This window comes from Panthera leo, chromosome E3 (assembly GCF_018350215.1).
Source record: "Panthera leo isolate Ple1 chromosome E3, P.leo_Ple1_pat1.1, whole genome shotgun sequence".
Lineage (NCBI taxonomy): Eukaryota > Metazoa > Chordata > Mammalia > Carnivora > Felidae > Panthera > Panthera leo.
In genome coordinates, this window is record NC_056694.1 from 38,600,026 (window position 1) to 38,614,132 (window position 14,107).

The following is a 14,107-nucleotide window of genomic DNA, read 5'->3' on the forward strand; positions in this document are numbered from 1 at the left end:
GGGAGGCCCTAGTCTCGGGTTTGAGTTCCCCCGGGAACCCCCCACGCGGTCCTGGAGCTGGCCACAGTCCAAGGCGGGAGGGAGGTCCTGGTGACAGAGGCTCTTGGGGGGGAGGGGGAATTGACCCCTGAGCCTCTAGGACCCGTAGTGTCGAACCTCACGGCTCTCTGGACGGTGACCCAATCCTCTTTCCTTTCGGTAGGCATCTGGGACACCACCGCAGCCGAAGGAGGGGAAAGCCAGGGGACAGAATTAACAAGACAGGGCAGGGCCAATTTGGCTCGTTGGTCTAGGGGTATGATTCTCGCTTTGGGTGCGAGAGGTCCCGGGTTCAAATCCCGGACGAGCCCGTGTCTCTGCTGTTTGTTTGTTGTTTTTTTTTTTTTTTTCCTTCTCCAGATGGTCAGGTTGTTGCTGACAAAGGGACCAAAGTCCACTCAGGGCCAGGAAGGAGCAGGGACCCAGAGACCCATCACTCCACCTGACAGTGACTAAAAGACCTTCCAGACTTCAGAGCTGGCCTGGACCTCCACTCACTCTCTGCTTAGGCTGTCCTTGTGTCCTCTGCTGTGCCCAGCACTGGGGGCCCCTTGGGGGGACCCGTCTGAAAACAAGGTCCAGAGTTAGCATCCCAGACTCCAGGTATGAGGGCATACTCCTCCCTGGCCAAGGGAAACCGAGTCAGTGCGTCAGGCAAGCGAGGGAGAGAAGTTAGAGCCACCATGGATCACCAACCAAAGGGACTTTTTTTGGCCTAAGGATGTTTGTCTTGCTTTAGATGTGAGGTCTCAGATTCAATCCAGGAGGCCTTTCTGAGGTAGGCAGTGTGGGGCCTGGCTGTGCTGTCTTTTCAGACCAAGAGGGAGGGATACCTCCGGCCGACCTGGGGTCTTGAGCCCTCGGTGTTGCGGATGGTTGAAAGGCTGGGCTGGGTCAAGGCACCACTCAGTCATAGACAGGACCCTCAAGTGGGACTGGGCTCAGGGTACAGCCACTTCCAAAGCAATCACCCCCAAACCTCCGCCCCGAGGAGCCACCAGCATGAGTTCCCTGTGACGCCAGCGACTTCTGCCCCTAAAACACCCAAAGGTGGCGCTTCGGGCTTGAGTCTGCGATGTGCGGAGGCACCTTTAGAGTATGTAAAAATGCCCAGGGATATTTAAAACTTTTGAGGGAAACATCAATCCTCAACATCCATCAGACACCGCACTCTCTGAACACTGACTTTGAACTTTTGACGATGCTATATTTTTGCAACGTTGGATTTCCCACAGTATCCGCGCGAGCAGGGCAAGAGAATCAGTGTGGAACAGGAACCGTGCGAGGCAGTACGCAATCTCATCCCAAGGTTGGAGAAGCTGTACACGGCCCGCCCACTGCACATATCCCAGTAAAAAAGAATTATTATTTAATAAGAAGATAGGGCGGATGAACATAAGGGAAGGGAAACCAAAATAATATCAAACAGGGAGGGGGACAAAACAGAAGGGACTCATAAATATGGAGAACAAACGGAGGGTTATGGGGGTGGGGGGGGTGGAGGGGGTGGGGGGGCTGTGGGAGGGGGGATGGGCTAAATGGGGGAGGGGCACTGAGGAATCTACTCCTGAAATCACTGTTGCGCTATATGCTAACTAATTTGGATGTAAATTTTTTAAAAATAAAAAATAAAATTAAAAAAAGTAAAAAGACAATGGGGTATCGGGCTGGCTCAATGGGTAGAGCATCTGACTCCTGATCTTGGGGTTGTGAGTTAGAAAACTAAAAGGAACATAAAATTTTTTGGAAAAAAAAAGAGTGTTGAATGGTGTCCCCCGACTACCGTGGCCACCCAGAACCTCAGGAGGTAGGGTCTTTGCACATATAATTAGATACAGTGAGATCCTGGAGTAGGGTGGGCCCTGACCCAACGACAGGTGTCTTTATAAAAAGATTATATGAGGACACAGAGGCCCGTGGAGGGAAGAAAGCCACTGTGACAGTGGAGGCACAGACCGCAGTGATGAGTCTAGAAGCCAAAGTTGGCCAGAGCACCAGAAGCTGGAAGAGGCGAGGAGGGGTTCTTCCCTGGAGCCTTTAAAGAGAGTGGGAAAAATGGCCAGCTGGCACCCTGACTTTAGACTCTGGTCTCCAGAAGCGTGAGAAAATATATTTCTGTTGCTTTAAATCGCTCAGGTTGTGGTAACTTCTTACAGCGGCCACGGGAAGCTAATAGAGACACTGAGTTGGTAAGAATTTTTTCCAAGAAGCGACGAAGGTGTATGGACCTAAGTCCCTAATAAACTGAGTTTCCTTTTCCCCTAAGAACACCAGGAAAGATTACTGAGACTAAGAGTGCCCTGAGTGAGAAATAGAGGGGGCTTCTGGCAGATCCCAGGGTCCAGAGGAGGGGTGTCTCCCAGCGTAACCTGGGTCCCCACCACAAAAGAAAGAAAACACAGTCCTGTCAAACACTTAGCGGGGTCTTTTCATGAGCCTAAACCGTTGCAAGAGAACACAAGAAAGTCAGCTGATGGGAAGCACATACCCTCCTTCTCCCTCTTCCCCAAGATAGAAAACGAAATGCCCCCTGTCTGTTTCCCTTTCATTGGGGAGAAGTGAAGGAAAGCTGACAGGCCACCAACCTCGGGGTGGGGGTGGGGGAGGGAAATTCTGCGCAGTCCCTCCTCAGGCACTGGAGTGGCCCCGATCAGGAGCCACCTCCTGGGAGCCCCACTCGGGACCTAGAGAGTCACCCCCAAACCCACACTGACACCGAGCTCTGGGTTTGCATCCTGTTCCCCGGTCAAATGTGATAGCGCAGGTCACTGTCGGGTTACTAATCTAAGAAAAGATATAGCTATGTGTCTTCTTGGGCCAGCATCCAGAAGCTGGCTGGTGGGCCCAAATATTTACATTGCTTCACAGGAGCACAGAGACCGTGCAAGGCTTCGGAGAGCCACGCAGCCACCTCCCTGGTAGCATCTACCTGAGATTGTTAAAAGCCTCTTTAAATGGCGGATCTGCGAAATACCTTCCCTGCGTTGAGTTGTCTTTTGGCCTCTTTATCAGGCAAAACCGCACGCCCGGCGTGGGGCTCGAACCCACGACCCTGAGATTAAGAGTCTCATGCTCTACCGACTGAGCTAGCCGGGCAAGGACAAAAACTGGTCCTACCTCCCTGCTACTCAAAGTATTAAAGGCAGGTGCTACAAGTCGAGGCAAAAGCGCATCTTGCTTCAGGAGAGGCGGTGCGCGCATGGCTGCCCCCAGAGAAGGAGACTGCAGGGAGGTGGGCACCTAGGGCGTGAGGATACTACAAATAAGGAGAAGTAGGCGGCTACCAGGGGTGGCTCGTTGGTCTAGGGGTATGATTCTCGCTTAGGGTGCGAGAGGTCCCGGGTTCAAATCCCGGACGAGCCCCGTCCTTTTCCTTCTCCTTTCTCAAATCCCCCCAGGGCCCTGTTGAAGTCCTGGGTCCCCAGCCCAGAGCCACCTGCAGGAACAAATGCCACCTGATGTACCGTCGCTCCCGCGGCCAGAGAGTCCTGAACTTGAGCTCGACATCGAATTGGGGGCCTACAGAGAGAGATGTCCAGGAGCAGCCGCGCCACACAGACGTGAGAGGCCACGGCTTCAGCCGGGGACTCGGCCCTTCACCGGCCTCCAGCCGCTCCTGCACTCCCAGGTGATTCTCTTCCCGGCCGCCAGGGGGAGCGCTGAGCCAGCACGGCGGCTGGGCTGGGTGGCCCGGGTCCTGCGCCCGCGGGAGTGGCAAGGGGACCCAGACCCGGCGGGGAAGCCCCGCCCCCCAACTATGTTCCCGAGGAGCCAGACTCTGGCTGACGGCCAGCATTGCTTCTTGTGTTAATTACCAGTGCGGGCCCGGGGAGCCTCCGGGGACACCTCCCCCTCCAACCCCCTCCCCCGCCTCCCTGCGGTCACCCTGCCCGAAGGGGAGCGTCTGGTGGCGGGCAGGGCCTGCCCAGAGCGCGCAGCTCTCGAAATGGACACTTTGACTTCAGCCCCGGGTTCCCCTCACCTCCCTTTTCCCTTCCTGGGACTTGAACAAAACCTGCAGGGCCCAGGACCCGGCAGCAGCCCCGGAAGCCTTGCTTTACTACAGCCTCTAACGTTGCTCCAGCCTTCTCTTTGTCTGGTGGGATGCCCCACCTCCCCCCAGCCAGGGGGTGACAGCAGAGGCCTGGTGGGGAGCCTAAACTCTCGCTCCTGCCCCGCAATAAGGACGCCCCACCTTGCGTGAACTGGGCCCCCCAGGCAGCAACAAGGTAGAATCTTCTTTTCCCATGGGGGGGTGGGGGAGGCGCGTTGTCAGAGGAGCCCGCTGAATCAGAAGATGTACATGAGATCTAGAGTCTCAAAACATAACACCAAACTTGTCCAAACACGACGGAGCTGCAGACCACTGGTCCTACTAGGAACCAGGAAAATCCCAACTTGAAGGAGAAAAGATGAGTGAAAGACAGGGACACAGATTCTGGAACCATCTGAAAAGGAGAGGTAGAAGGCAGCCATCCTAAAAATGCTGGAAGGAGCTATAAAGAACGCACGTGAAACAAAATTAAAACTTGGAAGTCTCAAAGATATAGAAGACATAAGGCATAACCGCATGGAAAACTTAGAGCTGAGAAATGTAATAGCTGAAAGAAAATAGCGTAATGGTTGGGTGACAAACAAAGGAACGAGACGGAGGAAAGACTCACTGAACAGGAAGATAGAAAGGGAGGGAGGGAGGGAGGGAGGAGGGAGGGAAAGAGGGAAGGAAGGAGGGAGGAAGGGAGGGAGGGGAGGAAGGAAGGAAGGAAGGAAGGAAAGAAAGAAAGAAAGAAAGAAAGAAAAGAAGGAGCCTTAAGGTTTTGCTGGGATTTTAACAAAATATCTAATGGAGTCATTGGAGACCCAAAAGAGAAGAAATATGGGGCTAAATGCATTAGAAGAAATAGCAACTCAAATTTATCTGTGTATTTTTCATTCTTATTTCTAACTAGGCTCCACACCCAACATGGGACTTGAACTCACAACCCTAAGATCGAGAGACACGTGCTTTACCAACTCACTTAGCCAGGTGTCCCTGTTTACGCCTTTTTTTAAGAATGGACTTTATTTTTTAGAGCAATTTTAGGTCCGCAGCAAAACTGAGCAGAAATACAGAATTCTCAAACCTCTCTGCCCCCTGCCCCGCACAGCCTCCCCCATTTTTGTGTATTTTTAAAACCTGTCCTCCTCCACTTTTTAATTTTAAAGCGCATACCGTATAGCCTCAACCATAAAAGCTTTTCGCTTTGGGGTGGGGAGCAAATACCTCTGCAAGTAAAGTCCTTTTGTTTTCAAATACTCTCAGTGCCTTGCACGCACCCAACACCATTACACCATGCACTCCGTGTTCTGTCTTCCCCAGTCTGTGTGCCGGCTCCCTGCTGCCTCCTTCCTCCTGTCTACACTGGTGAGCTGTATTCAGGATGCGGGCCAGACCCGCACACGCAGTTGCGGTGTGGAGTCTGGAATCTCAGTGGATCCTCAGCAGAGTCACTGAGCCACCCAGACTCCAGGGTTTGGGGCGGGGGACGAGCAGAGAACTGCTGGGTCCTACTCCCAGCCTACTGTTTACCTAAAATTCCTCCTTGCTCTGGAGAGGGGGGTGCGGTGGGGGCTGCCCCAGCCCCAACCCACCTGGGGCTCAGACATGCAGACACACTAGGACCGAACCTCTGCGTCCAGGGACACCTTGCTCTTGCCCCTGAAACCTGGAGACTGGATCCCGAGGCAGCGAGCGGGAGGCAGGCACCCTGGGGTCTCCCAACCCGCCCCCACCTGCAGCCGACCACGGTGGGGGGCAGATTCAGCAGCTCAGGGTTGCCCAAGGGCAGACCAAGAAGGTTTGGGGGCAAAATATATATATATATATTTTTTTAAATTTTTTAATAAAAATAAATTGATTTTTGATAATTCAAAGGAAGTATAGATGGGAATTTTCCCGCGAACGAGTGGAATCTGGTGGGTCTAATAATTATTTTAAGTTCGCAGGTTTGTCTGATTACGTGAGGGAGGACGGGACCTGCTGTCACTTCCCCATTTCCTGCCGCCTGTCCATGTGTGGCGGGGTCAGCTGGCTCGGGTCCGCTGAGTCCCGTCCACGCCTCAGGGCTCCCTACGGCTGCCCGCCGAGCCCATCTATCTGTGTGTGTGTGTGTGTGTGTGTGTGTGTGTGTGTGTGTGTGGGAGGGTCAGGGTGGCCCCTCGGCCTCCACCACTAGGCTCCCCGCTCCCCATGCCGGGCTGGGGACGCCGCCCTTTCTGAGCAGATCCCACACGCAGAGTGCCCCGAGGGACTCCAGAAGTGGCCACGTCCCTGTTGTCCCCAAGACCTGAACTGCTTAGCCATTCTGACTTGTCTGCAGCCCAACAGATTCTGAAACTCAGCCGCAGTACCTTGCTTACGGCTGCCCGGCTAGCTCAGTCGGTAGAGCATGAGACTCTTAATCTCAGGGTCGTGGGTTCGAGCCCCACGCTGGGCGTCCTTTTAGAAAGAGACCGCTGAGCAGTTCCTGGCATATTCGGTTTAGGTAAAACCTCTTGGGCGCACCAAAGCCATCGGAGGTGATGAAGGACACCCACTCCTTACACAGCCGCTTTATTCCTCAACTTCCTCTTTGAGCAAAGCAATCTTAGAAAGCAGTTCTTCGGAGATTTGGACGTGGCTACAGGAGAAAAGCCACCACGGTCACAGTTTTCTCTTGGGTTTACTCAAGGGAAGGAGCCACAGCCATCACCTGCACGACCGAGGGTCGCCACGGCAGGATGCCACGTGCGCGGTGGTGACAAGCTCAAGTTTTTGCTAAGTTGTCCCTTTGGGGGTCAGGGTGTACGTGGGACTCCAGGGCACGATCATCACTCAGCGGGGAGGCGCTCAGGGCAGAGGGCCCCGGACCACTATGAGTAGGGGAGGGTGACAGCCTGGGGGGTCATGTCCACACGTCCTGGTGACTGCAGCGCGCCCACTGCCAAACAGCCCCAAAAGCAGGGCTCGACTAGGATTTGGGCCTGGGACCTCGTGCACCCTAACGGAGAATCAAAGCCCTAGACCAAGGAGCCACCCCTCCGGCTCTGGCTCGTTGGTCAGGAACTGTCCCCACTTCCTGTGGGTGTCAGAGAAGGGTTTGATTCAGGTCTCTATGGACAGGAGAATGGCAGGGGTGGGGGGCAGCACTGCCACACGCTAAGACTCCAAGGCAGCAAGTCCCAGTCTGGGTTTTGGGGTGGCCGCTCTTCCTGCCAATGGGAAACTGAGGCTATCGGCTTGGGAAAGCTCCCCCAGACCCTCCTTCTGTCACCACGCGCAGGGCCGGGCTGTGGAGTGGAGCTGAGAACAGGTTTTTGACCCCGCACCCCTGGAGCGGGACCGTTCTCTCTCCCATGGGACCCCACCCCTCCCAAGCCATACACTGGAGGGACCCACCGCTCTGACCCAAGTGTCACCTTCTGCCCCCAGGCTCCAAGACGTGCATCTGCACCCCGCTCGGACCCAGATGGAAGCTGAGTGTCTACAGGTGGAGAAAGGATGAGGAAGGACGTCAAGAAATTTGGGGAGCCCTCAGGGGAAACCGCTGCCCGTAACCAGGGTCCAGGCGTCCCCTTGTCCACTGAGCACACCTGGACACCGGCCTTGGGGCCCAGACCTGATCCGGCCACCGTCTCTGGTCCGTCCCTACAGGGATCTGCTGGGGCCTCCGTTCATGCCCTGAAAAGACTGCGAGGAGGAAAGTGTGGGCTCCTCAGGGACGTGAAGCAGAAGAGAGAATGTGCCCTCCTCCCCAGGGACCTTCCCCGCGGAGCCCCGGCCAAAGCTCCCTCCAGGCCTGGGTGTGAAGGTGCGGGGCAGACCCTGAGCACTGGAGTCAGGAGGGGTTAAGGCAGGCTGGAGGGAGGGATGCTGCTGGTTCCGGAAAGAATTTGGGGGAGGAGCTACTGGGCCGCTGGGGGTGGTAGTGGTTTCCCCATAAGCGACGGGAGTCTTCAAGGGTTCTGGGCCTGCTCCCCTCAGGGACTCCAGCAACAGGGGGCATAAAAGGGGCAGCCAGCACGCACCGCCCTGGGGCTTGCGTGAAGAAAGCAGAGGCTGCCTGCGTCAAGGGGAGGCCACCGGTCTGCACGTGCAGAGGGCCCTGGCCCCGCTGCCGCTCGCCTGGTGAGGGCTCCGGGCCACAATCCCCAGGCCGGACTTGATTGAGATCAGGAAGCTCTTCCCAGACTGGGGGGCCGCTGAAATGTCCACCAAAGCCCCCCCACCCTGCCTTTATTAACCAGGTCTTTTCTTTTCTATATTCTGAAACTTTGACGTCTGGGGCCTTGTTGACCCTGGCGGGATTTTTCCCTCCCAAGGTCAGCCAATTCCTAGAGATTAGCAAACGACTCTTAAAGGGTGCATTTCAGACGCAAGCCAACTGGAGACCACAGCGCCCGCCCCCCCCCCCCCCCCCGTCGCCTTTTGCATGGGGCTCTCAGACTGGGGGTTACTATGCACCTTCCAGAATCACCCCAAGGCCAGGAAACAGACAACTAGGGACAGCGCCTATGTCCCAGAGGCAGCTGAAGTTAATTCAAACCAGCTTCACCGAAACCAAGAGAAAGGCTCTTGCCCACGCTTTCTCCTCACTTCCTGTGCTTCCTGACTACCCAGTGCCTCCCCTGTGCTGTCCTGTGCTGGCCCAGGGGCCAGGCGTGCCCTTCTCGGGAGCTGTGGGGAATAACCCGACTTTTCAATGTCTGCATCCTTCCTTCCCTTCTCTGTGGAAGGGCCTTCTGGTAGCCCCTCAAGAAAGAAAAAAAAAATGTCTACAAACATGACCTTTCACACTCCAAGCCAAAAGGGAAGAAGGCGTCCAGACTCAGTCGGGTCCTCGCCCCCCATCCTGGGACTACCTGGCGTGTGCAAACACGCACAAGCACGCAGACCAGGTCTCCTGCTCAATGACAGGTGAGACTGGCCTGGGGGGAAGTGAGAGGGCGACCAGTTTCTCTGATCCCGGACCTCCTGAGGCTTCACGCATCGTGACCCTCCGAAAAGACAAAGACGGGCTCGTCCGGGATTTGAACCCGGGACCTCTCGCACCCAAAGCGAGAATCATACCCCTAGACCAACGAGCCGTCCCACGATGCAAGTCGCGAGGTCTCTCCCTGGAGGCCTCTGTCCTGGGCTCCGAGCTCCCGTCCCACCAAGTCTCGGCTTCTTGGTCCCTCGGAAAGGTGCGCGGGGCGAGGTTTCGGTTTCGATTCCGGAAGGGGAGAGGGTGGGGCGAGGAGGGAGCGGGGGACCCGCCGGCCCCCGGACCCTCTCCCCGCCTCCCCTCCCGAGCACGACGGCCCCGCCCCTGCCTGGGCCCCCCGCCCGGAGCCACCAGAGAAGCGAGTCTGCGGGGCCCGGGTGAGCACGGCGAGGTCTCACGTGGGCCCCAGCCCAGAAATTTCCCCCAACGCGGGACCCAAGTCCGGGACCCTGAGAATGAGGCTCGGCCGGCCAGCCCCGCCAGGCCTCCAGCCGCTCGGGAAAGGACCCCGGGGCTCCTGTGCTTCGCCGAGCCCCCTCTGGACCCGGGCTCGGCCCCTCGCAACTGGGGAACCCCGAAGCGGGGGTCAGAACCGGGGTCGCCGCTCACTTCTTCCCATCTGCAGGTGCGCGAACGCTCCCAACTTTTCTTTCCTCTTGCTCTAACACGGGGTCCAGCACCCACCTGGGAAGGAGGGTTTCCCCGGCTTGTCCCCTCGCCGAGGCCCCGCAGTCTTCCCGATTGCTCCTTGCCGCCAGCCCTAAAAAGGGCCGAGGGTTTCAAAACGAGGGAGCCTCCGTGATTGGAACCTGGCAGCTCTCCACCCTAAGCGAGGATCACAGCGGGCTCCTTACCGGCCGTCTCCAGTGACACTCGTCCCATGCTCTTGCTCCAGACTTGCCGGCTCCCCTGAGCTACTGGGCCACACAGACCCACTGACAGGACAGGACGGCACACGGTGACCTGGCCGCGCCCTCGCTCCTGGCTGAAAACAATCCGCCACTTCTGCGTTCCACTGCCCGGGGTGCAGCGCGCACAGGATCCAGAACCTGTCCTTACCAATTTTAGAACAGGAAAGTTCTGGGGTACCTCAATCAGCCTGTGGAATAGCGGTCCCTTACGACTGCCCGGCTAGCTCAGTCGGTAGAGCATGAGACTCTTAATCTCAGGGTCGTGGGTTCGAGCCCCACGTTGGGCGTAACTTTTGAGCCAGCTTGACACAAGGAAACAGGTGACCGGGTCTGGTCTGTATAATAGAAACTAAAACTCTTCCAAAGTGGAACATGAGGATGGTCCGGGGAGGCTAGCACAGCAGAGGGACCACGGAGGAACCTCACAAAGGCAAGATGCATTCGTGTTTTATGTCATTCATATATATATATATATGTATATATATATATGTGTGTGTGTGTGTGTGTGTGTATACTATATATTTATACTATACTATACTACTTATACTATATATTATATATACTATATATACTACATATATAGTATATATAGTATATATATGTATACTATATATTTATTACTATATATATACTATATATATTTATACTATTACTATATATATATGTGTGTGTGTATATATAGTAATGGTATAAATATATATAGTATATATATAGTAATAAATATATAGTATACATATATATACTATATATAGTATAAATATATATACTATATATACTATATATAGTATATATAATATATAGTATAAATAATATATATAGTATAAATATAAATAGTATAAATATATATAGTGTGTATATATATATATATATATATATATATAGTAATTTTAAAAAGTTGCCATTTACACAAAAGTTCCATATACAGCACACACAGCGGAGAGAGCCTCTCTCAGTAGTTTCCCTGCTAGGAACCTCCTTGAAGTTTGGAAAGATCTGGGCAAGGGCTAACCAGGCCAAAATAAAATAGCTCCCAACCTAGGACTCGAACCCGCTGCTTAGGAGTTTAAGTCTCAGCTCTAAAGGCTGAAGGAGGGCTACGAAAGAGTACTTGGAGTGGATTTCCAGCTAAAGGTGGAAACTCACTGACTCTGGCCCTGAATGGAGGCCTGCATGGGGCCCCATTCTGTATCCCCTCGCGGACCCTCCCTTTCTCCAATACTGTGCCCCCTGCCATCTGAGGCTTTCCCTCCTGGTGCGGCAGGGAAGTGACAGGGAAGAGACCGTCTGTCCAGCCCTGTCCCAGCTCCTCTCCCCTTTCTTTTTTTTTTTTTTTTTTTTTTTTTTTAATTTATTTTTGGGACAGAGAGAGACAGAGCATGAACGGGGGAGGGGCAGAGAGAGAGGGAGACACAGAATCGGAAACAGGCTCCAGGTTCCGAGCCATCAGCCCAGAGCCTGACGCGGGGCTCGAACTCACGGACCGCGACCTCTCCCCTTTCTAAGGTAGAAAGAAAATTGGAAATCGCGGGATACTCCGAGTACATGTCGGTGTCTGGCTCCCACCAGAGCAAGCAGCCAGGGAAGAAGTATGGCTTCCCTTCCGTGAAAGGGTAGGAGAGCCCAAAGGATTGACGATGCCAGTCCTGATCACCACGCTGGGTCGTCTGGGTATCTGGGGTTTCCGGGGGTCCGTTCCTCCGGGTGCCTATGCTGCTCTGGCATCCAGCCACCCCAGGTCCCGGCTCAGGAAACCGAGGCTGCCGTGGGGGGTGGGGAGTGGGCTGGGGAGTGAGGAGGCACCTGCCGGGTACCACTTGGCGCCGGGCTGGGGCGCCCTACCCGTCCCAAACAGACTGTATGTATCAGAGTTCTCCGGGGAAACAGAACAGAGTGGGGGCGGGTGGAAGCCTGGGCCCAGAGACTTCCAGGTTGTCCACGCACCCGGCCTCAGCTACCCCCACTCCAAGTCTCTGGGTCTCACGTCTTCCCTCCCAGCACTCTGACATTGGCCTAGGAGGGTCACCTTTTCCTCAAGATCTGCTACTTTCACACTGAGGCCCCCAGCCTGCTCTTGGGCTTTGTTGGCCGAAGGGCAGGTGGGTTGCTTTGGGTTCTGCCAAAGTGCTTTGAACGGGTGATTAGTTGACATGCGTCTGTCGTTCTTTTGTGTCCGTGCGGTAAAGCTACTCAACAACAACCTAACCGAAGAGGCGAAAGACCTGGAATCTGAAAAGTACAGAACACCGATGAAAGACATTCAAGATAACACAAAGAAATGGAAAGAAATTCCATGCTCCCGGGTAGGAAGAACAAATATTGTTTAAACGTCTATACAGCCCAAGGCAATTTACACATTTAATGCAATCCCTATCAAAATACCAACAGTATTTTTCATAGAACTAGAACAAAGAATCCTAAAAATCCTAAAAGGCTCTGAATAGCCAAAGCAATCTTGAAAAAGAAAAACCAAGTTGGAGGCATCACAATTCTGGACTTCAACTTATAACACAAAGCTGTAGTGATCATATGGTACTGGCATGAAAGTAGTCAGAGATCAATCAAACAGAATAGAAAACCCAGAAATAAACCCACGATTCTATGGTCAGTTAATCTTCGACAAAGCAGGAGTGGATATCCAACAAGAAAAAGACTGTCTCTTCAACAAATGGTCTTGGCAAAACTGGACCACTCTCTTACAGTATACACAAAAATAAATTCAAAATGGATTAAAGACCTAAATGTGAGACCTGAAACCATAAAAACCCTGAGAACACAGGCAGTGACGCTTTTGACATCAGCCGTAGCAATTTCTTTCTAGATACATCTCCTGAGCAAAGGGAACAAAAGCAAAAATAAATTCTTGGGACATCATAAAAATAAAAACTTATGCATAGCAAAGGTAACAATCAACAAAACTAAAAGGCATCCTATGGAATGGGAGAAGGTATTTGCAAATGACATATTTGATAAAGGGTTAGTACCCAAAATACATAAAGAACTTATACAAGTCAACACCCCAAAACCAAATAATCCAATTAAAAAATAGACACAGGGCAGCTGGCTGGCTCAGTCAGGGGAGCTTGCGACTCTTGATCTCAGGGTTACGAGTTCTAGCCCCATGTTGGGGGTAGAGATTACTTAAAAAACAAAATCTTTAAAAAAAGATTTTATTTATTTATTAATAATTAATAAATTAATAAATTTATTTTATTTATTTTTAAATAAAAAATGGGCAGAAGACATGAACATTTTTCCAAAGAAGACAAAGAGATGGCCAACAGAGACCTGATAAGATGTTCAACATGACTCATCATGGGGAAATGCAAATCAGAACTGCAATGAGCTATCACCTCACACCTGTCGGAAGGGCTAGACTCAACAACACCAGGAACACCAGGTGGTGGCAAGAATGTAGAGAAAAAGGAACCCTCCTGCACTGTTGGTGGGAATGCAAACCGGTGCAGCCGCTCTGGAACACAGTATGGAGGCTCCTCAAAAAGCTACAAAGAGAACTACCCTATGACCCAGCGATTGCACTACTGAGTAGTTACCCAGGAATACAGGAACGCTAATTCAAAGGCATACATGCACCCTGATGTTTATAGCGGCGTTATCTACAACAGCCAAACTATGGAAGCAGCCCAAGTGTCCATTGATTGATGAATGGATAAAGAAGATGTGGTGTAGATGCACCGTGGAATATTACTCGGCCATCAAAAAGAATGGAATCTGGCCGTTGCAATGACCCGGATGGAGCTCGTATGTATTACGCTGAGCCAAATCAGTCAGAGACAGACAAATACCGTATGAGTCCATTCACATGTGGAATTTAAGAAACAAAACAAGCAAAGGGAAAAGGATAAGAGAGAAATCAAAAAACAAACTCTTAATTATAGGGGACAAACTGATGGCTACCGGAGGGGAGAGGGTGGGGGCAACGGGGCGGGGGGGGGGGTGGGGGGGAGGGATAGGTGATGGGGATTATGGCGCGCACTTGGCCTGATGAGCGCAGGGCGATGTATGGAAGTGTTGAATCATGATATCGTACACCTGAAACTAATATTACGTTGAATGTTAACTAAGTGGAATTAAAAATGGAAACTTACCAAAAAAAGACAACAACAGCCGCATAATCCCACGGTCTTGACCAGC

The 14,107-nt window shown here is 52.9% G+C and overlaps 6 non-coding genes across 6 annotated transcripts; 4 read left to right on the forward strand and 2 right to left on the reverse strand.

Moving 5' to 3' along the window:
- The first annotated feature begins 278 nt into the window (after nucleotides 1-278).
- Nucleotides 279-350, forward strand: TRNAP-UGG. The gene has a single exon. It is a non-coding gene; the product is annotated as a tRNA-Pro (tRNA).
- A 2,712-nt stretch (nucleotides 351-3,062) lies between these two features.
- TRNAK-CUU lies at nucleotides 3,063-3,135 on the reverse strand. Its single transcript has one exon. It is a non-coding gene; the product is annotated as a tRNA-Lys (tRNA).
- Nucleotides 3,136-3,330: 195 nt separating this feature from the next.
- On the forward strand, nucleotides 3,331-3,402 carry TRNAP-AGG. The gene has a single exon. It is a non-coding gene; the product is annotated as a tRNA-Pro (tRNA).
- A 3,040-nt stretch (nucleotides 3,403-6,442) lies between these two features.
- TRNAK-CUU lies at nucleotides 6,443-6,515 on the forward strand. Its single transcript has one exon. It is a non-coding gene; the product is annotated as a tRNA-Lys (tRNA).
- A 2,557-nt stretch (nucleotides 6,516-9,072) lies between these two features.
- TRNAP-UGG lies at nucleotides 9,073-9,144 on the reverse strand. Its single transcript has one exon. It is a non-coding gene; the product is annotated as a tRNA-Pro (tRNA).
- Nucleotides 9,145-10,169: 1,025 nt separating this feature from the next.
- On the forward strand, nucleotides 10,170-10,242 carry TRNAK-CUU. The gene has a single exon. It is a non-coding gene; the product is annotated as a tRNA-Lys (tRNA).
- Nucleotides 10,243-14,107: the final 3,865 nt, after the last annotated feature.